Source organism: Catharus ustulatus, chromosome 1 (assembly GCF_009819885.2).
Source record: "Catharus ustulatus isolate bCatUst1 chromosome 1, bCatUst1.pri.v2, whole genome shotgun sequence".
Taxonomy (NCBI): domain Eukaryota; kingdom Metazoa; phylum Chordata; class Aves; order Passeriformes; family Turdidae; genus Catharus; species Catharus ustulatus.
Window position 1 is genome coordinate 129,351,956 of NC_046221.1, and position 22,182 is coordinate 129,374,137.

Consider the following 22,182-nt stretch of genomic DNA (forward strand, 5'->3'; position numbering starts at 1 on the left):
ATTAAATTTTTACTCAGGATAGACATATGTTGACTGTGTTATAACAGAATTATGGAGAGCATAACTTACTACAGCAGAAAATGTAAGAAAAAAGTCAGTATCTGTAAATGGCAAAATCTTCAAGATTACTTGAGTCAAGCTGTTAAATCCTATCTTTCCATGTAGAAAGAATCATAAATTCCGTCAGACAAACATTTAAAATAGAATAAGAGAATAAGAACATACACACAAACCCCCCACATATCCAGAGACTAAAAAGCAAATAATGCATTGCTTAAGTATGAAAGAAACAGGAGGTATGTGTGGAAATGTGTGGGTCTTCAGGGCTCCTGGGGGGCTTATGGGACAGACTGTGAATGATAAGGGAAGAGTGATAAAATTATTGCTTTGTGACAGCATTCATCTTAGGTCATACAATATCTTGAAGAGGCGATCTTTTCTCAGTGTTAATCCTACTGTGTCATTATTTTCAGATGTCTCAGTTTATGGGTGACACCAGTCTATTTGATATGCTTACGGGAGAATTCCAACAAGAGGTACCTTGACAGACTTCAAAATTGGACCCAGGTGAACCTCATGAGCCAATTGTAAGGTCTTTCACCTGGATTCAGACAATCCAAATTATCAGTAAAAATTGAGGGATGAATGATTTGAGTGCAGCTCTGCAGAGGAGATTTTGGGAGTATTGGTAGATGAAAAATTTGGCATGACCCCGCAGTGTGCACTTGCAGCCCAGAAAGTCAACTATTTTCTCAGCTGCAAAAGGAGAAGAGTGGCCAGCAGATTGAAGGAGGACTCTCCTCCTCCACTCTAATGAGATCCCACCTGGAATATTGCATTCACCTCAGGGCATCCCAGTGCAAACAAAGACGTTGATCTCACAGAACAATCCAAAGGAGAGCCACAAAAAAGATCAGAGTTCTGGAGCACCACTTCTATGAAGAAAGGCTGAGTTGAGGTTGTTTAGCCTGCAGAGGAGAGGGTTTTGGCAAGACCTTATTGTGGTTTTCTTACTAAAAATAAATAAATATATAAACTGGGATTGGTGTCCAGAAAATAAATTGCTAGAAGAAGAAAGCTAAGATGGGAGCTTACCAGAGAAAATAAATTGTCTAACAAAACGCCAATCAGGCCAAACTAGTCTCAGTCCTTGACTAATTGATTTTTTTTAATCAGCGACACCCAAGGATGAACGAGGAAGGGGATAGGGATAGTATGGGTTTAAGTAGGTAACCAAAAGTAATGTTTTCCTCCAAGTACAATGAAGTAGTTTGTGACAGTGTATTGAGGCAACATATCTATATTCAAATGCACAAACCATTGAATGCAAAACATCATGAAGAAGTCTGATGGAGAAGAAAAACCAAAACCAGCAGAACAATTTGGTGAGTAATTTAGGTAGTCTTATAAATGAGACCATTCGTAGCATATCTTTTATAAAATGATGCATAAGGAATCCAGAAGCGCTAATTTTGAAACCCAACAGAACGTTAATCAGGAGACCTTAAGTACAGGAAAGTAAAACCAACTGAACAAACAATATGGGATGTTATAAATGCTCAGATGGTGATCCAGGAATTAGTTTTGGAAATTTACTGCTAATTAAATAATTGGAATGATATTCAATGCAGTGCAATGTTTCCAGAAGCATGGAGCCTCTTAGATATATGCACTGGACAGTTGTTGCTATGCTATGCATTTCAGTGCATTTCTGTAGGACACTGCACTGGGACACTGCCAATGAACTGCCCAATCTTACATGGTGGCAGGGTGTCCAGGATCACTTTGTAAAAAAAAATTCTTTTTCAGTGTATGCATATATATCTATATACTTCTGAGTTCAAGGAGCAAAGAGAAATTACCTTAAGACTTGTGACAAGGAACAACCTGTCTGGTTAGAAGAAATCTGTATTTACCAGAAGAAAAAATATTCTTGATCCTTTTATCTGACTTTTCTTCAGCATTGAACAGAGCAGATCAAGCAACGAGACTCACTAAAGGTTGCAGAAGTTAAACCTCACACTTGTAAATCTAGTTAAGTACGACATACATGTTTGGTTTTCCAGCTCATTTGGTGAAGGGAGGGATATACATTGGTAAGAGCCAGGTGTAAAGGCTGTAAAGGTTATTTTTTATTGATTTTCAGGTTTTGGTCTGTTAAGATTTTTTTGATCTTTCTGTATTGAAAACTACCCCAAACTCTTCTTAAATGTATTTAGCTGTTCTTGGGTTAATCCCTTGGCAACTCATTTGTAACCATCCATTAAATTAGCATAGCACCTTTTACCCTTAAAATTCTGCGGCTTACTGTCTTAGACAAACTAAAGCTTTAGAAGCTGTTAATTAGGAGTTACGGGACTTAATTAAGCAGGATGAAGAAGAAAGTTCTCGAACATCATCTTGTGTTGTAACATGTATTTCTATGCAAAATAGCAGATAGTTTGTTAGAAATAGCAGAATATGTTGGTTTGAGAATCTACATAGCAAACAAGAAGAAAAATATTAAAGTTGACTTTCATGGGATATTCAAAGTATGAAGCAGAAAAAAATTTTACTCATGTACTGTAATTCAGGTAATGGTCCACAAAACAAGTGAACAATTTCCAAGACTTTCTGACTGCGCTATTTAGCATGCAGAAACTTCAATCTCTAAATGTTTTCAATGCACAGGTATTAAAAACACTTCTAAATGTTAGGATATTTCCCATCTGCTAATGAGAATCCACTCAGAAGGAAGAAGACTGGATAAAGCTGTGTTTCAACAAGAACAAACATTTTCAAAATATCATTTCTTGAATAAAGTCCTTGTAAAGAAAAAAGTGGCCAGTTTTTAACCTGTGTCAATGGATGAAGTATTATTGCATTTGGATGGATAGATAGATAGATAGATAGATAGATAGATAGATAGATAGATAGATAGATAGATAGATATTCCAGGTCACTTTGGTATGTTCTCTCTTTTCAGGAGAAAAATATCTGTCTGATGAGTCAATATAGATATATGTAGATATATCTGGCAAATATTTTCTCACTTAAGTAACATGATCAGAACAAATTTTGTGTGCCCTCAGAAATCTTCTCTGTTAAGACAAAGTTATCTACCACTTTTATGAATATACTGTCTGCAATTTTATCCTTCAAATCAATTTTAATTTTTAAAGTGAAAAATGTTATTGAAGTTAGAAAAACATATTCTGGTAAGTTAAATAGAAAAATCTACATAAAAATCACTGAAACATCTGACAAACCCCCTAAAACTAAACTCAGAGATATTAAAGGTGTGATAGAGTAACCTTTCATATTATGATCATGACTATGGAAGAGATGTGTGTTTTTTCCATCTTTATTGCAGCTTCAAAGTTGCACTTCATAGGAAATGTACAGTGGAAGTGAGATCCAGTCTGTAGATACAGCCATAACATGCAAAGATTAAGTTTTCCTGTAAGGTGATCTAAAAGAAAAATTGGTGTCTCTTCCCTCTATCTTGGTAACTGAAAGAGATAGGCTTAACACTATTATGCTGTTTCGGAACAGTGAGTAGATTCTACCTCTGATTAACTTCCTTAGGTATGACTCCATAGAAGTTAATGACACTTTACTCTTTCTACTTTGCTTGAGCTAGTTAGAGAGAATTAGAATTGGGAGTCCTGGTTGCTTGTTTTCCTAAATAAGGTAAATGTGATAGAAAGGTAGGCACATGATAGGATGAGGTTGATAGCCAAGTAGGGATAAAGGCCAGCTGTATATTAATAAGTACCCAGAAACCAAAGAGTTGTAGAAAATGAATAATTTTGAAGAATTATTCCTTCCTTTTGTCACTACTGATGTGGGTGCAGCATTCAAATAGTGCAAGTACAGCATAACCACAATCTCTCTGCTACATATTTTTCCCTTAAATTTTAAATCACAAAGTGCAATGGCATCAGTTAAGCATGATTGCAAACAGTTCTTTGATGCATTACTGTACATTGTTTATATTAAACCATTTCTTGTTTCAATCAGAAGCAGAAGAGACTACTTAGTACTGGATACAAATATAGTAAAGACAAAGAGATGGTAGAAATAGTGTGATCCTTTTATGTTTTTATTTAATAAATTTATGACCTAGATTTCTCTGGCTTTCAAAGAGAGTCAAAGAGTAAAAAAATGTATAATTATACAAAAAATCTGAAATTACAATAATATCAGTATCTGTATAAAAGAGAACTTATGTAAACTGTGGTTTTTATTTTAGCATTTTTTCTACAGCTTCCTAAGTTACAAAAGATGTAGATGCCTTCTTATATATATCCTTTAAGGTGATACAGTATATTGATTTGACACATCTGAGACCTAATAATCAAGTACATGTTTTTATGATTGGCTGATGTTGCCTTGTGTCTGGCTGCCTAAAGAATGTTAAGTTGACTGAGGTCATCTATAGCCTATAGATAATCTACACAAGTAATAAAAATGCTAAATAGACTGTCAATCTGTTTTCCAATCATATCAAACTCCCTAATCCAATTTGTAATTTACAAGATGAAACTAATCTAAAAAAAAAAAAAAAAAAATATATATATATATATATGTATGTATGTGCTTACTAGAACCGAGTGATATATTACCTGTACTCACCTATCTGCATTTTAACATTTGAGCTTTCTACTGAAATATTATGATAATATGATAATGAATATCATAGCCTGGTAAATTTTTAACAGATTTTTATGGACAGAACATTGTACTGGTGATCATTATCTACAAGAAAAAAAAAGCTCTATCTAAGCCTCAGATATGTGGAATGCATTACTTTATAACCTTAAAAATCCATTTTGTGCTGTCTCATAAGGTATTTCCAGTTGCAGATTCAGATCTGAGGATGGTATCTGGCTGAAAATGTACATTGTAAAAATAATAGTTATATTTTGTACTACCTACAGTCAACTCCAAATGTTTTCTTTTGCTGATGCGGTAAAATATATATTCCAGTTTAGTGGACTTAGAAATATAAAACATAGGAACTGTGACTAGAATACTGCATCTCAGTTCCACGGCAAAACTCTAAATCCAACATGACCCTTCTCCAATATAGTAGGTGTTAGCAAAGTATCTATGGTTCAAAAGTTCACATTACTAAAGATTGTTGTATTTTATTTCCAAGATGTTCATCTAAGGAAACCCAAATTTTAAACAAAGACTATGAATTTCATCAGTAGTCAGATAATTTCAGCTAAGTTTGGTTTAAACTCACACATTGCAGTATATTGTAGGGCCATTGATAAATTGTCAGTCTTGTTGTTATGTGAACTCAGATTTTGCAGCATAAACCATTCTGCAAAAAGTTACCATGACTTTCTGCTGTACACCCTTCAAGTCAGACAAACTTCCAGGCAGATGTGGCCATTTCCCAATTTACAACTCATCAATGCATGTTATATTTATTTTCAGTTTGCTTCTAAGAGATCCAATTCCTGAAACAACGTAAACGTTTTTATTTTAGAACATGAAATATTGACTCTGAATGTTTTTTTATTACATCCTTAGTATCATGAAACAAACATTTTCGCATCCTGTTATTTAGCCTCTGTTTCCAGTTATAAGGCTGGATATTACAAAAACAGAAGAAGTAGTTAAAAACTGTAAGGCTGAAAATTTTCCTTGGCTTCTGGTGACCTGTTGTTCAGACTGGGTAACTCATGGTATTTTCCATACAGCCTAATCTCCCTGCTTTCTTTTACACAAAAAACAGAGAAAAGGGGAAAATTTGCAGTGTTGGGCTCCCACATCTCATCCTAAAATAGGAGGTGAGAGGTGCTCCTACACCCCAGCCATGCTCTGCTTTTAAAGTCTAACTAAAAGAAACTAGTAATATTTTGCTTATTAGAAGAATGAAGCTACATGAACTGGTCTAGGAGTGGAATTCACAATACTTATCAAGGTGCTCAACTCCCATATACAGTGAATGCAAAGAGCTTCACACTTCATGATAAAATGTCCGGTGTGCGTGAGGAAGGATTCAAAATGAGGTAGAAAGTAAAAGTAAAAGTTTTTAAAATCTTTTTATTTGCTAAGTCTTTCTTCAAACAGCAAACCTCTAAATCAGTGAAGCTGTAAACTCTTTTAATTTTCAGTCTTTTAGTAAGATAGGCACAATTTATTTCCCTAAATGTCTGTATGTCTATTACCATATAATCCATTAAAATATCATGCCTAACTTCTACTGTTGGTCATAATGGAATAGAGCTGAAAAATTTTGCTATAATTTGCAATCGTGTATGAAAAACAACAACAACAACAAAAAAAAAAACAAAAACAAAAACAAAAATACCTGGAGGGGTTTTTTTAAAGAATATTGAACTTGATATCAGCTTTGGTTACTTTCAAAATAGGGCAATTTAAAAAGGTCTCCAAATAAAAAGCAAAAGGAGTTTTAAAAGTGCCTCACTGAAATACTGTGAAGGGACTGAATTAACCTCCATTCTCAGTGACAGATTTTAATGCAAGTAGATTCTGCATTATACTTCTTCACAAAATAAAGTTACTGAAACATCCTTATGTAACACATAAATATTATTTTTCTTTACTTCTTCTAGATACTGTAGAATCCATGCTTTTTTCAGGCCTTTCAAGTTTAGGAATTGTCAATCCTATGGCCATTTTAGCTTTAGTTGAATCATTGCACACGTAATCCCCTGAACCAAGGATAATTTCAAGCGATTATTTTCTAGGTGAGATAGTTTAATTTGCAATAAAAAATTCTAAACTGCAACTCAGGAAAAAAAAAAAAGCTATTAACTTTTCCTTGGAAATGTCTTAGTTACAGCTAAAATCTGCCTACTCCCTACACTGCAGGACAGGAAAACAAAAAGTACCTTCATTTCTCCCTATTTGGCCAGCTAGAAGCATCTGATTGTGATTTCAGCCACACAGAAGGATGAAGGCAATGCCTTCACCCTTTCAGTAGTAGAATAGTGGCAAAAAAGAACCTGGTAGGTCTTAGGAGAACATATATTCTTTCATGTTCAGGACATCCAATCAGGAATGTTGAAATACTTCCTGAGAAAGAAAGAATAAACTCATTTTACCTAAATGCAAAGAATTTCACCTTACACTGGGTGATAGTTCATGTTGTGATCAACTCCCTGTGGCTGTGTCAGGTGATTTTCAGTAATTTCATTTAATTTTATTTGGTTCTCAGTAGATAAGAATAAAAATATCTCAGCTTTTTCTCTTCCTGTCCCTCTGATTGGCAGAATTTCAACCCAAATCTTTAGATCTCTGACATTTATTTTTTAGCGCATGTGCCAGGAGTAGTTTTTGGCATCTGGCACTTTAATAATAGTATTTCCAGTGACCAGGCATTGGATAGAATCAAAGAATTGGCACTGTATTTTGTAATTTTCACAGAAGCATTTGATTTGATTGACTCTAGAATGCTGATTAGAGGAGATAATGCTATGATGCTCTTGAGGATAAGTCACTTAGCTCAGATTCATGACTGTTTAACAAGAAGAGCACACAGATTTGTTGTACAGGGCAAGGAATCTGGCTTGGCTGAAATGGACTGTGATGTCCGCCAAGACTCAGTCTTCAGACCATGTTTATTGAATTTATTTGTCAATGATTTATTCTTGATTGTATTAAATCTATTTTACAGCTATATAGATGATGCAATGTTACAATATGGTTCTAATTCATTGGCCATGGTAGAGAAGGATTCATATAATTTATGGAGTAATCTTTAAAAGGAAAGCATTTTCTAATGAACAAGAGAACTGCTAGCTATTAATATTTCCAAACAAACCCCAAACACTTTGCAGTCCTTACTCAGTTTAGGAAAAAAAAAAAAAAAAAAAAAAAAGAGAGAGAAAGCCCTACACTGAAATACATACTTAAGTCCTGACTTAAGGATTGGATCAACACTGTCTAGTTACTCTTGAGCAATTTTGTGTTGAAATGCTGTTAATTGGAAGCAGATATCACTCTAAAAGGTAAGAAGTCCACAGTATATACTGTACTTAAGCAATAGATGAAGCAAGAAACAAAAAATCTGCAATGTGCTGTCAAAATATTGTTGTTTAAATTTAGGAGTAAGACAAACAGGCTGTGATATCGATAAACAGCTATGTAGATTTGCCTTATATTAATGCTATGGATAGATAAAATCCAATTTCGCTTTAGGCAAATTTTCAGATTTGTAGCTTGACACAGTATAAGAACACATCACTGCAGCTTTTATGTGAATAAGTCAACTTACTTCCTCCTCAGTGAGTCTGGAACTATGCAAATTTATTTTATGTTTGGAGAGGCCCCTGGTTATATGAAAACAATGTTGTTGTTTTAATTTAATATTCTGGGCCTTGAAGGGAGAAATCATCATAGACTCATTTACCCTACAGTCAATGTGACAGTATGGGAGGTTACATTCAATGCCTTAGCAGTAAGCATTTTGAACAGGCATCCAAAGGTGATAAGAACTGAAATAATCTTTAGAAAAATCCACCTGCATCTTAATTGAATATTTAAAATCTTTCTCAAGGTGTAACTGAGAATAAATTATGTAATGATATGGTAGAAATTATTTGATTTTATACTTCCTTCTTCTTAATATTAACACATATACTTGGATAGGATTACGGTGATTTTCTTGCTGTGAAAGTCATTTGAGATGCAATACAAAGCATTGTACATTAATGAGATTTTATTATCTCCTGTGCTGATGTTTCTATGAATGAAATATAAAGCCACTTGTATATTTCCTTAAAGCAAGTGCTGGTTGAGACCTTCCTTTCATATTGGAATCTTCTGTTGTATATAAAATTTTTAATGCTTTATAATTTCATATGGATACTTTAAAAAGAGTTCTTATATGCAGTGAATAGAACATATATGAGGGTATGTGAATAGATCATATATGAAGGTATGCTACATTCCTTCTTCAAGGCAGAAATATTTAGATGTGTCTCCTGTCTCTTGGTTTTATGTTTCAGGTTTTGGTTTGAGGGATTTTTGCAATTTTTAACCTATGGAGAGATCCCACTCTATAAATATCTATGACATGAAAATCTGGTTATGCTTTGCTTAATATTTTAAAAAGTAAACAGAATTTCCTAAGAATTGTATGCATGCATTACTGACATCTGAGCCCTCTGAAAGTACTCCAAATGTTGGAATATGCTAATACTAAAAAGGATGCAAACTGCATTTATTTTGAAAAATAGTGCTCATTCCATTTATCTGTAGACACAATTATCTCATCAAACTTCAGCCTCAGTAAGAACAAACAAAAGAAGTTTACCTCCAAATTTCAGTGATGCTTTGATACCTTCCATCAAATAATAAAATTATACATGAAAATATGTTTCCATGTACACATAAAACTGAGAAATGCATAGTTTTTTCATCACTCTAAGTGTATTAAGTCAAGGCTTAACTCAGGCGGTCTCTCTCGTGGGTATTTATCAGGGTTACTGTTTGTTCTTCCTTCCATCCTGTTTTCACTTTAACTATATTGTCTTCTTCTGCCTTAATTGGGCAAAATTGAGAAAGCATGAATTCTGCTCACTAGAATACCCTATTCGAAACAAGGAGTTTCCATGATAGAAGAACTCTTCTGCCCCTTTATGCTAAAAGAAATTAATCCTGTCTTAGGAGAATGTTTTTGGCATTGCTCTTTGCATGTAACTAGCCTGTAGTCATATGTATATAAAAAGGTGGAGGGGAAAAAATAAGAGTCTAGGCTGATTTCAAGGTCAGGACTCTGAGAAAAGTGAGAGAAAAGTGAGTTTTTGCAGTGTTGTTACTGACTAGTGAAGAAGGAAAAATCCTGATGGTCAAGAAAGTTCTTGAATTTAAGATTCAGCTCCATGGAGCTGACTATCCCCGTTGGCCTCAGGGGCAGAGTCAGAGGTGTCCTTCATTATCTTTTGCCTGACAGTTTAGTTGTCTAAGTCAAGCTACAAATATGCAGACTGAACATGACAAGGGACACTTTGAACTGAGTTACTCCTTTTTAATTGCCAACTGTATTGGAAATTCCTTTGGAGCTCAAAATTAGGGATTCTGAGAAATACAGGTTGGCAAAAATCCTCTTAATTATATTTTTTGATTTTCAGATTTTATCAAAGACTTAATGACATTTTAAAGTTTCTAATTTGAAACCAGTAACATCAAATACATTTGTTCAAATTTTTTTAAATAATATTTTGTTCTGTGATACCTTACCCTCCTATAGCATGATGAAAAAGGAATCAGCCACATGTTTAAAACTTTCTTTTTATCTATAGAATGTATGGCTTCCTTCAAATTCTTTAAATACTTGTTGACACACTTGTTATCTTTGCCAGTTACTTTGAAGATCTTTTGAAAACATTGGTCTTTGAGTGATAATGAATATAAAGGTACAGAGTGTTTAACCATTGCATGATTTGGAAACTATCATTACTGAAGGTAAGCATGAAAAGAAAATCTCCATCTTAAAAAGCAGATTTTTTTTTCCTTATGAATTCACATGTCAAAGACCTCTTGCACATGCTGAATTTCTGTTTACTGTGAGCTAGGTTTTTGCATCTGCAGGAGATCAGGTTATTGAAACTGTGGTTTTGAGAGGTTTGTTTTACCAGAAGTGAAAATGCTGTGAACAGGTCAGTTACAGATCTATTTCAACACCTCTCAGGAAAACTGATTTTTCTGTTCAGTTTATACCTTAATTTACATTTTGTGCAATGAATCACTGGGATAACTCTAACATTTGCATGCCATGACTTTTGAATGTTTAAAATAGAAGCCTTCATGTTGAATTGACAAATGGTTTGTATTAATATAAAATTAGATTTAGGAAAATCATTTAATCTATAAATGACATCTGGTATTTACAGCTTTAGAGTCTGATGAAGATAGATGCACTAACTTACATGTTTATAATATTTTGTAAATTTGCAAATGCATATTTAAATTGATTGTATCCCTCTCCAATCCTTCAAATGTCACTGGCCCTCTAAGGACCTAGTTCAAAGCTCACTTTCATTAATGGAAAGACTCAGAGTCTAAATGTATACCCAAAAATTAAACAGTGACTAGGAACATCCTCTAGCTCTGGCATATTGCTTTTTCTACTCTTCAGGTGTTAGTGTGTTCCTCAGCCTGACTTGGGCCTGTGACAACTAGTCCTTAGGTGCCAATTCCTGGTAGATCAAGAGCTAGCATGAGCAAGTGAAAATCTTGAACAGACACTTTGAGTGCAGCCCCCCTTGTTCTGGAGGGTAAAAGAGTTAAGTCGTAAAAGTGTGGGACTGTGCCAATTGGCCTTTTTATCTCTTTCTGTGTCCTCACAATGTCTAAACCAGCAATTTTGGAGTGGTGGGTTTTCCTGTGTCCTCACAGCCTTGCACTCTGTTGACTTCCTTGCTGTTTGAATAGAACGGGTCAGAGGCTCATTTTGATCATAAGAAATTCTCATCAGAATGTCCCTTCCAGTCCAAATTAATGTAGAATTCCTAGTTAAGAAAGTATACAATTCCACTAACTCATCCAAGAACAATAACTGGAGAGGGGAGAGTAAGTCTCTGGCTTAAAAGAATCAACAGCTGGGAAACCAGTAGCCTCCAGCCCACTGGAGTAATCTGTGACTTAACATGATGGTATCTCTGTGTGAGGCTGAGGACTGGTGCCAATGTGGTGTTGTACTTTAAGATTCAGGGTTAAATGGGATCAGACCTTTTAAATTTGAAGTGGTACTTTTGAATACGCAGAAGACTGGGGATGTATTTGAAGACAAATGTTAAAAATCCATAAAAACTCTGGATTTAACTCCACTTCTTTGTGTTTTATTCTGATTCAACTAGCATCTTAAATGTTTTTGATTTTGACTTATTTAGAAATTTTTCTTGATTTTAAAGAACTTTTTAAGCAACAGGAAAGGTAAGAGTCACATAGAAACTTTCTCTATGCATGTGATAGTGTATAAAAACTCCAGTAAAGAAAATTTTATATTTTACAGTGAAGTTACTTTTATTATTCTTTCTAGTGTATCAGTATTTGTTTCTTCTCTTGATGTTAAATAGGGCTATTTGGAGAAGCAAGAGACTATTCATGAGGTTCTTTACAATGGGTTCATACAATTTACTTTAATGGCAGGATGACTCTGCAAGTTTAGACAGAATTTGGGCCTTCACCATTCTTTTACATGAACGTAGAATGCAATTATTTATCATCATTTCCTTCCTATGCATATTTCACTTAGGAACATACAAAGGCTTTACAGTATTAAACCTATGTTGGTCTACAACAGACTGTTCTTCTATTAGACATATTTTCTAAAAAAAGGTAGTGACAAATATGTAGGCTGCAAGTTCTGAATAAACTATAGTTATATTTATGCCTGAAAGCAGATACTCCTGAGGCACTTGTTTGTGTGCCTCTTACACAGTGTGGAGTCTGACACAGCAATGAGAATTTTGCTTGGCTATATTACGGCAAAAAAAAAATGTTGCAAGTTTAATGGGACCTTGCCAGAGAGAGAAATAGTCTCAATGCATGAGAGCCAATGGAGTCCCTGAGACATCCTTGCTAGAATGGGAAAGGACGCATCGTTCCTTCAGTTGTGCTCATAATTCCAGTGCCAGAATGCTTCCACATGTATTTCCTCAAGTGCCAAGAACTGCCTTCAATGCTCCAAAATGACAGTGTCTGGGAGAATCAGTGCTTGCTAATCAGCAAAGCCAGAAAGAGGGTGCATTAGGGAAAGGAAGCATGTGTTTAATCTTCCAATAATGCTGTGGCTCTGTGCAGTTCTCCAGTGCTTTTGTAAGGTTTATGGACAGTTTTGGCCTCTGAAATCATGATGTCTGCAGACACTGTCACTTCTCAGCTTCTTTGCCAAGACAAAATAAATCAAAATAATATTAACGCTAAGAATGGGAATATTCATGGAACTTCTTCATGTCGGTCAATCTATTTTTGTGGTAGTCTAAAGTCTACTTCTTTTATCCCTATTGAGAAAACCAAGGGAAAATAAGTTTTCTAACTTGACCAAAATCTAGGTTTTAACAACCATATTAAAAGAAGGACTATTTTTGCCCATGCAAGTAAATATTCTCTGTAAGACGTATAGGAAATGCTTTAGACAATACATTTTCTCTTTTCTTCTTTTTGCTTCCAGTATTTGTATCATTATTCAATTATTCCATTCAGTTTCTGATTTTGTTTCTTATTTCACTTTTCTACACATTTTATTAAAAAATTTATTTTCTCGTTTTTTTATCTTGTCTTGTCCTGTTAGGAATCTGCAACCTATCCTGGCTCTGTTGGACTTTCACTCACAGAGTTTTGAAACTAGTTGAAAATGGACTAAAAAATATCATCTTTTCCTGGCTAAAATGTGGCTGTTAATTCCATATGCATTAAATGGATACTGTTTACATCTGTTTGTACGTGGACATTGTATGACACGACCTTTTGGTTTTGCTTTCCTGCTACCTCTGACCTTGCCTTTACAGAACCTGTTTCACAATATCATCTGACGTGAGCAAAAATGAAATTCCTTGCGTTGCAGAATATCAGTTTCATGCAGCATGGTCTCATTCAAATAATACCTCTTAATAAGACATTCTCTGAGGAAGCAAAGGAAAAATAAAGTTTTGTCTTTATTGTCTTATTTATTGTCTTTATTTTATTATTGCCCAAAGACTGTTTTTGGTATGATATATAGAAACTGTAAGGAAATGCATTCTATTTGGAGTACTTTTATCAGGGTAAACAGATCTTAAGTTCTCTATACAATTTTAAAAAAATTTTTGTAGCGACCTAGAGATACAAAATGTTTTCATATCACTACTGATAAAAGGAGTCTAAAAAAGGAAAAGAGTTCTCAACAAACTGAAAAGAGACCTGAAATCATTATTGTAAATATCACTAACAATCAATTAATGATATCTGAAATAAATGTGCATAAAGGAAAACAATATAGAAGTGAAATAAAATACAGCTAATACACCCAAAATTGTAAAATTGTTTTAAGAAGAGCCTTTCTCATTACAGCTGAATGTGATTTTCCAGATAAAGGCATTGTAATATGACCCTGTGTGCTGTTCTGTGTGTACAATAAAGCAAGCAAAATTAATCCCTTCCCCTGATGACCTCTAGAAATGAAAACCCATTATAGTAATAATATTTGTACTTAGGCCTTGATGTTTTTGTGCTGAATCTGAATGCCATGAAATGATTGTATGCAGTGGCTGATGAGGACACATGTACAGATAAATACATAAATAATCCTCTTTATATAGGTGCAAGGTGACTTTTTAGATCTGGTATGGAAACTAGTTGAAGCCTAATAAAACTGGTAATCATTTTCTTTACTGCTTAGGCCTGAATCTTATTATGTTGAAAGGTCTATTAGGAATGTTTCCCTTTTTAACATGGAATGTATGTAACTGGATATTGTGCACAATTTTCCTGTTTGTAAAGCTTGAATTAAACATTGAAATTTCTGCCTAAGTTACTGGTTTTGGCATTTGCCAAAGTACATATGGTATCAAATTCTATAATACATCTTTGTTACCAGTCTATGGTTTGGTTAGCAAACCCCACTTAAAGGGTAAAAGATCTTTTAAAAAACAACATTATTTAGTTTGGAACGGGAATCAATACTCCATATGATATGGTAATGAAACACAGACTTTGCAACATATTGATGGACAGTGAGAAAGTGTGTGTGGTGAGAGGAGTGGGTGCATTTGTGTGCATGTTGGAGGGACCACAATAGTATTAATAGCCTGTAAAGGAGGTTTCTGACATTTGGTAAACACATGAGCACGACACAGAGCACAATAGGAACTACAGTTCAGAAACAATGATACGTACATTACTCTGGAACGCCATTAAGTATGTGTAAGCTTTCTTCTGTCAGCATTTGTATTTTCACAGGATGTAGTAGCAAAGCACTGGCTTTGTGGAAAAGGAGGTCGCAAAAGACATCCACGTATTGTTTTACTATTTTGCTTTACTTTTAATGTTTATGTATCTTTCTGATGTGGGCTGTACATTCAAGGCAGTTCAGTTTCGCACTGTCTGGCTTTCTATTTGTCTAAGTGGTAATAAATTCCCATTGATCAGGGCTTAGTGGAAATTAGAACACCCTGCATGTGCCTCAGTCAGGGAGGCTGCTCCCAGCAGACTCTCACTCACATTAAAAGCCCACTGGAATGTTTCAGGATGGTTGGTGTTGCTGCATATTACTTCACAATGTCAATACCAGAAGGCCTATTGATTTGGATAGCTTTCTTTAAATAAAAGAAATTCTTTAGTATTTGAAAATAGTAAAAATGGCCACCAGAGCAAAAATAGCACTACTTTCTTCAGCTGTCCATCAGCTTGGGAAAGACTTGAATTGGTATTTATTTTTCAAAATCATATACTATACATTGAGATTTCAATATATTGATTGTAATTACTTATAATTGTAGACTTCATCTGAAAAATGAAACATGAATGTATTATTTGTGTTTTATTTTAGATTAAGATTGGGATTTCTTTTAAGCAGTGTGTATACATGTTTAAAGATGGTAACCTGAGAAAGATACAGATATATCAGTCTTTCAGACTTACTCAATGTAGGTCAGGCAGCAGTGGCAGAGAAGATATGGAGAGGTCTCTTTCTAATGCTAAGTTCTATATGAGTGTAAGCAGACTGCTAAAAAGTGAGAGAGAGAGGACATATGAAAGCAAAAAACATATACTAATTGGGAGGCAGTATATGCTATGCTAATATCTGCACACATGAAACTCTATATAATTATTAAATACCTTAGTCAGTTGCTTAAATCCATATTATAATGAACTAGAAGTCAAGATTCATCTGTATGACATAAAGATTGCCAGTAAAGAGTGTGTTATTTAGCTTCAGAGGTGGTTTATTTTTTCTACAGAGGTTGCAAAGGCTGCAACTCAACTATTTATCTAAGTGTGTCATATATCAGGATTAATATGTCTTCTCTACATCAGTAGTTTATAATCTAATAGTATTTCCAGTATTTTTACTCAGATTGTTTCCCACCTTCTTCTGGGTTCCGTTTTCCTTTGCCTGATCCTTCAGGATCCTTCCTGATATTTCCTCATCCGTGCCTGTATGACTTACTGTCAGTGGTTGATGAAACCTATTGAAGGGTAAAGCTCCTTGAGATGGGTGAGACTATATGACTGCTTTTGCCTGGGCATTCCTCTTTAGCATCCTTCTGGAACTCTACTACACTGTTTTCAAATTCTAGTACTACTGTATGAAAATAATGCAACTTTCTCTTCTAGCTCAAAATGTGGTGTTTTTTTTTTTTTTTCAAGGACGGCATCAGTCATGCACAGCCAGTTAAATGAACACTTGTATTCAAATAACTTACTGATTATGCAAAACAACTCTGCCTGTTACGATACACATTCAGTGCAGAAAATTGCTCTGTTATTTGGACTGCTTTTCCCGTCACAATGAAACATACATCTGCTTACAGCTAAAAGTCCAAGGGCCTGATTTAGTAAAAATTAGTGATCCATCAGATTGATGGGCAATCTGCACTCTTGGTGCCTTGAAATTTCTTGCATCAGTCACCAGATCATGATTTACTAATAGGGTTTCAGGGCTTGCAAAATAGCACAACTCTAACCACATATTAATATTTAATCTGGCATTTTAAGTGCACCTAACAAAAGACCCCAGAGCTGCTGACAGGACCCTAAATTGTGAATTTCTTTAAAAGGAATTGAGCATTTCCATAGTGGTTTCATGTGGAAATCTGAAACAAGAAGAAATACATGACTTAAGCCCTGATCATGAACTTACAAGCTTCTGAATATATTTTCTTGAAAAACTGTTTATAGTCTGGGTTTTTTTAATAATCCAGCTTCATTAACATATGACAGGACTTCCTTTGGCCATTTCACTGTCCATAGCTCATGATTGCAGAGAAATTTCAAAACTCATTTCTATACCATGTGCAATTAAACAGTCTGGTTTTTTTAATGCTTAATCCACTTGGCAACACTAGAAAGGTACTAAATGAGGGTAAAAATGTATAAGTCACAAAGACCTCTTTAGAGCCATGAAATTTAGTAATTGAATCTGCACAAACTTAGTAAATTAGGCCGTCTGTGTTTTGTATAGCATTTCTAAGTAGCCAAAATAGGCAGGAAGCTGAATTACATATTGACAATGTTTCTACCATTTCATAGTTTAAATAGAGTAATAGAGTGATTTAATAAGCAACTTCTGCCGCTGCTGTCAGATGAATATTCTAATTTTACCAAATGTATATAGTCCATGTCTAGAAAAGGGTTTATTGTTTTCTTCCATTTTCATATGCCATAATTTATGAAAGATGTTCCCAACACCACCTGTAATAACAGAATGTTTATTAGTGTGCAAATGAGGGTTATAAATGATACTGCTTATCTATGGAACAAAACACAAAAGACAACTTATTAGCAAAAGACAAATTGCTCAGCAAATTTCAATGAGCTGCTATGTTTGTCATGAAAAAAACCTTTTATTTGCACAGATCAATGTTTTTATAATCCATTTAAAATAATATACTTGCCACTAGGTGGCTATTTCTGATCAGATCATTTTACCATTTTAATTACATTTTTAATATCCTGGCTGCATAAACAAAGATAAATTACAAGCCTTGCACAATCTGGCTGCTAGCTCAGGCACAATCTGTAATAATATCAGCTTTTGTTTGTGCCTCCTCTAATTAGATTCTGGAATCTAGGCTTTATCAATCAATAATTTTAATTTCAGAATTGCCTTTTGATCTTACATTTCATGTTTGTTTGCAGAAAATGATCAGTAGGACAAAGCTGATAATTTATGCAGAAACAATCTCTCAGCAGAGTTACAAGCACATTCCTAGCCATCAACACAACCCGGCAGACTAAGCTTGACACAGGTCTAATTAGCATGCAGATATGTGTCGCCTCATTGGCAATTCAAATTGCTTTTTTATAATGTACCTCAAATTGTGCTACTCAAACATTGTATTTGATTTCCAAAGCCCCCTGGGCATCCCATAATGTCTCCCTTCATCCTGGGTACGAAGCATTTATTGAACAATCTGCTTCGACTCTGGCTATCTTTTTGAAAGCACCCAAACATCATAACCATGGGACCAGGTTTTCCTCCTTGTCCGACAGCAACTTGTTCTTCTGCAGAGCGGCGGGTGCCACGTCCGTAGGTTCGGCGATGATATGTTACCTTGTGAGCTCCTGCTCCCACGGTGGCTGCACTATAGAGGGCTTCATTCCTGTGCCACTCATCTAAGAAGGGGGAGGATGTCTACAGAGCACACATTAATATGCGGCACATAACCACGTCTCTGAATGCCAGCCTTCCATTCTTCATTAAACAAAATGGCTGGATTGCAGTGATTGTTTTCCCCTCCACGCGCGCGCGCGCGCACAGGCACACACACCAGGCATACAGGCACATACCCACACACCCCCCACAAGCACTCTGGCTCTCCTTTTCTCCCTCATGCACACGTACTCACTTTCACTCACTCACTCTCACACACACACACACACGTAGCGTGTCGTTGTCGGTGCAGCGAGTTACGTGTGAAAAGTTATCTGCGGTATGCGTGACACGCGAGGAGATTCCTGCCAACGTCAGGGCCCTTTTTTGCCATGCAGCAACAAGTGGCAGAATCAATGGTGTACAGTTATTCAGCAATGTAATTCATTTCACTGGCTTTGGCTCCCAGCCAGATCCGCCATCTGTCTCTTGCTCTCCCTCTCTCTCTCTCGCCTGAATTTGTCCTACATTTCGTAATGTTACGTGCTTGCCATCCTTATTCTATGTCAGAGGTACAGCACGAGCCTCACCCCCGTTCCGACGTGGAGTTCTGTGAGTTCGGTGGCACTTTGGATATTCCACTCCAGTGCCATAGGAAGAAAAGGGTAAGGAATGAACAGAGGGATAGCTGCAAAGAGAATGGTGCTCTTCTATCTGAAAGCCAGTGCCTCCGCTTTTTATTTAAAGCATTGATATGGATCTGTCTCACATGGGAACTTTTCCTGCTTCGTTAGAGTATCTTCGTTTTCTTTATTGGATGCTGGCACTGTACGCCACTGCACAGCTCCGTGGAATGCCTGCTGTTGGATACTTGCAGATCCCTGCCACCAAGCAACCTCCTGCATTGGAAATCGGGTGACTACTCCAGGATCTTATGCGTGCTTGCTGTTTGAAGCTGCAGAAAAGTGAATAATCAATTAAGTATTGATTTCTTGTAAGATTTGGTAAATTTCAAAGGCAAGACAAAGAGGATGGCTTAAGGAAAGCACTGCAGGGACTTGGCGTAAATTAGACAACTAACAGCAGTGCAGAATAAAATAACACCTCAACTGAATATTTCCTTGGAAGAATTAGCACTAGCTATTGGAAGACGATGGTGGATTTAATCAAGACGGCAGGCACGCTTGAGTTTTAACCGTGAACCTGAAAGAGGAGCTAATTATAACCACCTTTTTATATGGAGCTAATTTGACTGAATGGATGCAAATGTGCTTTATTTATGGATGAAGAAGCAAGCCTTACAGCATTGACTTTGGGATCATCGCATATGCTAAGCTTTACAGCTTCTCTAAAAGTCAAGCCTACAGTACATTTTTATTTACTGAGAAGGTATTTATATGTAAGCATAAGCTAGCCGTACAAAAGATTCATCAGAACAATGTACTCTGTGGCACTGAGGATCTAATTATAATTTTGCAGCATTTCATGTTTTCTCTAATTTGGTACTTTTGAACCCTTGCTTGTGATGGGCTCTAAATGGGGCAATAAATGTATGATTTAAACTATTGTGATTTTCATTGTATAGTTTATTAATCGTACTGTAGTTTTCTTAACGTGTTTTTGAATTATTCAGCAGTAATTTATAATGAAAGAAGCAGAAATGGTGGGGTGGTTTTAAATTCATTTATAATCTTCTCACAGATCTAAATGTACAGGTTCTACCAGCCGATGAGCTCTATAATTATGAAAGAATGTTAAAATTTTCAGATAAATGGGGCACTGACTTTACAATGGGCACGATATTGTATAATCAGTAAAAGGAGGATTGTTATGTTTTGACTCTGTGGAGAATGGTTTTGGTTAGTTAACTCCTTCTATGCTGATAATGGTAAGCAAATGTACCTTATATAAGAAAATAGGGGGAGAATGTAATGCACTGGTTTGATGTTTTGCTAGTCTGAAACCTTAGCATATTTTTTTTCCATTTATTTCCATTTCTGTTACTTTTCCCTATTTGCTTCTCTGGGTTTTGTCGAGGTTTTTTTTTCCTCCTGTCTTGCAATCTACATTCCCTGAGCAACCACAGGAACCAAGTTACATTAAGCTTCAACACAAAGACGATGTAAGAATAATGAATCCTCATTTGCATCGACATTTGTATTCAGATTTGCCAGGCTATAAACTTGGCAGATCAAGCGGAATATTAAGTAGAGGCTTCCATGGTAAATTGCGACTCTTGCAATTGCTGAGTCGTTTTTGCTTTTTTTCGCATGTGTGTGTGTGTATGTGTGTTCGTGTGTGTCTGTGTGTCTGTGTGTGCATGTGTGTACATGTGTGTGCATGTGCATATCTGTAGTGGCAGGTAAAGTCTCATGACTACTTGGTTTCTGAGAAGCACATTGGCCCTCTTTCTCTTTCAGTATGTGATGTCAGTTTATGCAAAATGAAGCAGGAATACACAAGCGGTAAGCATTTTAGCTGAAGATACAGTGTGGCATATGAATTAGTATTAACTCATTTTTCTAGAAACTGTGTGAAAGAAGTCCTTGGACAAATAGATAAACACTATTGCAAAATCACACAGATCTTTTGCATCAGCTGGAGGTTTGATTTCACTGAATTTACAGTCCAAAGCAAAATCTCTGAGGTAGTGTTGAAACTACCTGCTGCATTATACTGCTTTATTTGTGGTAGTGCTGCATGTATGCATGTATGTTTCCATGAAAAACTTTGGCCTTGGTGCACCTACCATCAGCTGCTCCTCACTTTGGTTTGGTTGGACTGTCTTCAGCTTTACAGTAGTATGTGTAAGAGCTAAGTTGGCCTTTCTTTTCCAGAGCTGGACATAGAACCTTTTCCTTCACTGGTATTTGCTGAAAAAAAAAAGGTGGTCCTACATGATCCATCTCCTCCAGAATTCCTTTCTTCTCTTTCTGGATGAACCTCTTTCAGAATTAATAACTGGAAAAAGGGAACATTTACTTTATCATTCTGCTGTTTAACTTTGTGTTATTGAAAGTAATTTATACATGAACTTTTGAAACTTTAACTGTAGCATGTACTATATTATTTCAGAAGCTGTGAAAAAAGTCAACAAGTGCTAAAAATGCTCCAGGACTTAGTTTTGCTATCCATAGATAGCAAAGATTTTCAAGTATTTGTCTCAGGACTCAAAAAAGTACTCTGGAGAGAACTTAAGAGTGTTACTGATTAGGCAATGCAGGAAATGATCAGACATGCAGGAAATACTTCCAGTCTCTTCTGTTTGTATGCATCCCCTTCCTACCACAGCCCTAGCAAGAATGTCAGTACAGTCCACAGTGTGTGTTTTCACAATTTATAGTCAGCTTCTATGTTAAAGAGGTACTATTATAGAGAAAAATCCTGGAACTTGTTCCAGTCCTTTCTAAACAAGTTAAAGGACTGACTTTAAAAACTTAATCTGTTGATGGCCATTTAGCTAATCCATTGAAAAGCAAGTGCAATGCAATGGCTGAACCTGTTGTAAACAGTATTAGACTGTATAAGTATTGGCTACAAATTCAGCTGAGAAAGCTGTATCAGCTTTGTTTTCTATAAAAATATACAAAACCCTAATACTGTTTGGCTTTGCTTTAATTTTGTTTTTACACTATAATGGGATAATTGATCATGCAGGAAATGGTCTGTTGTAATGCAGTGTTCACTAAGGGAGGAAGATGATACTCTGTTCATGTAGGACAGCAACCTGTGGCAAGCAAAGACAGCCTTGCATCAGTACTTGTTTGCTATTTTTGTGAAGCTTTATAACTATATTCTTTTATTATGGGTGAAAACATGGAATAGGGTGTTTTCTTCCTTTGAAAGAGTATTCTGAGCTACAATTCCAAAAAGGTGCTTAAGGTGGAAAAGAAAGGTAGCACTTACTAGGTATGTTTCCA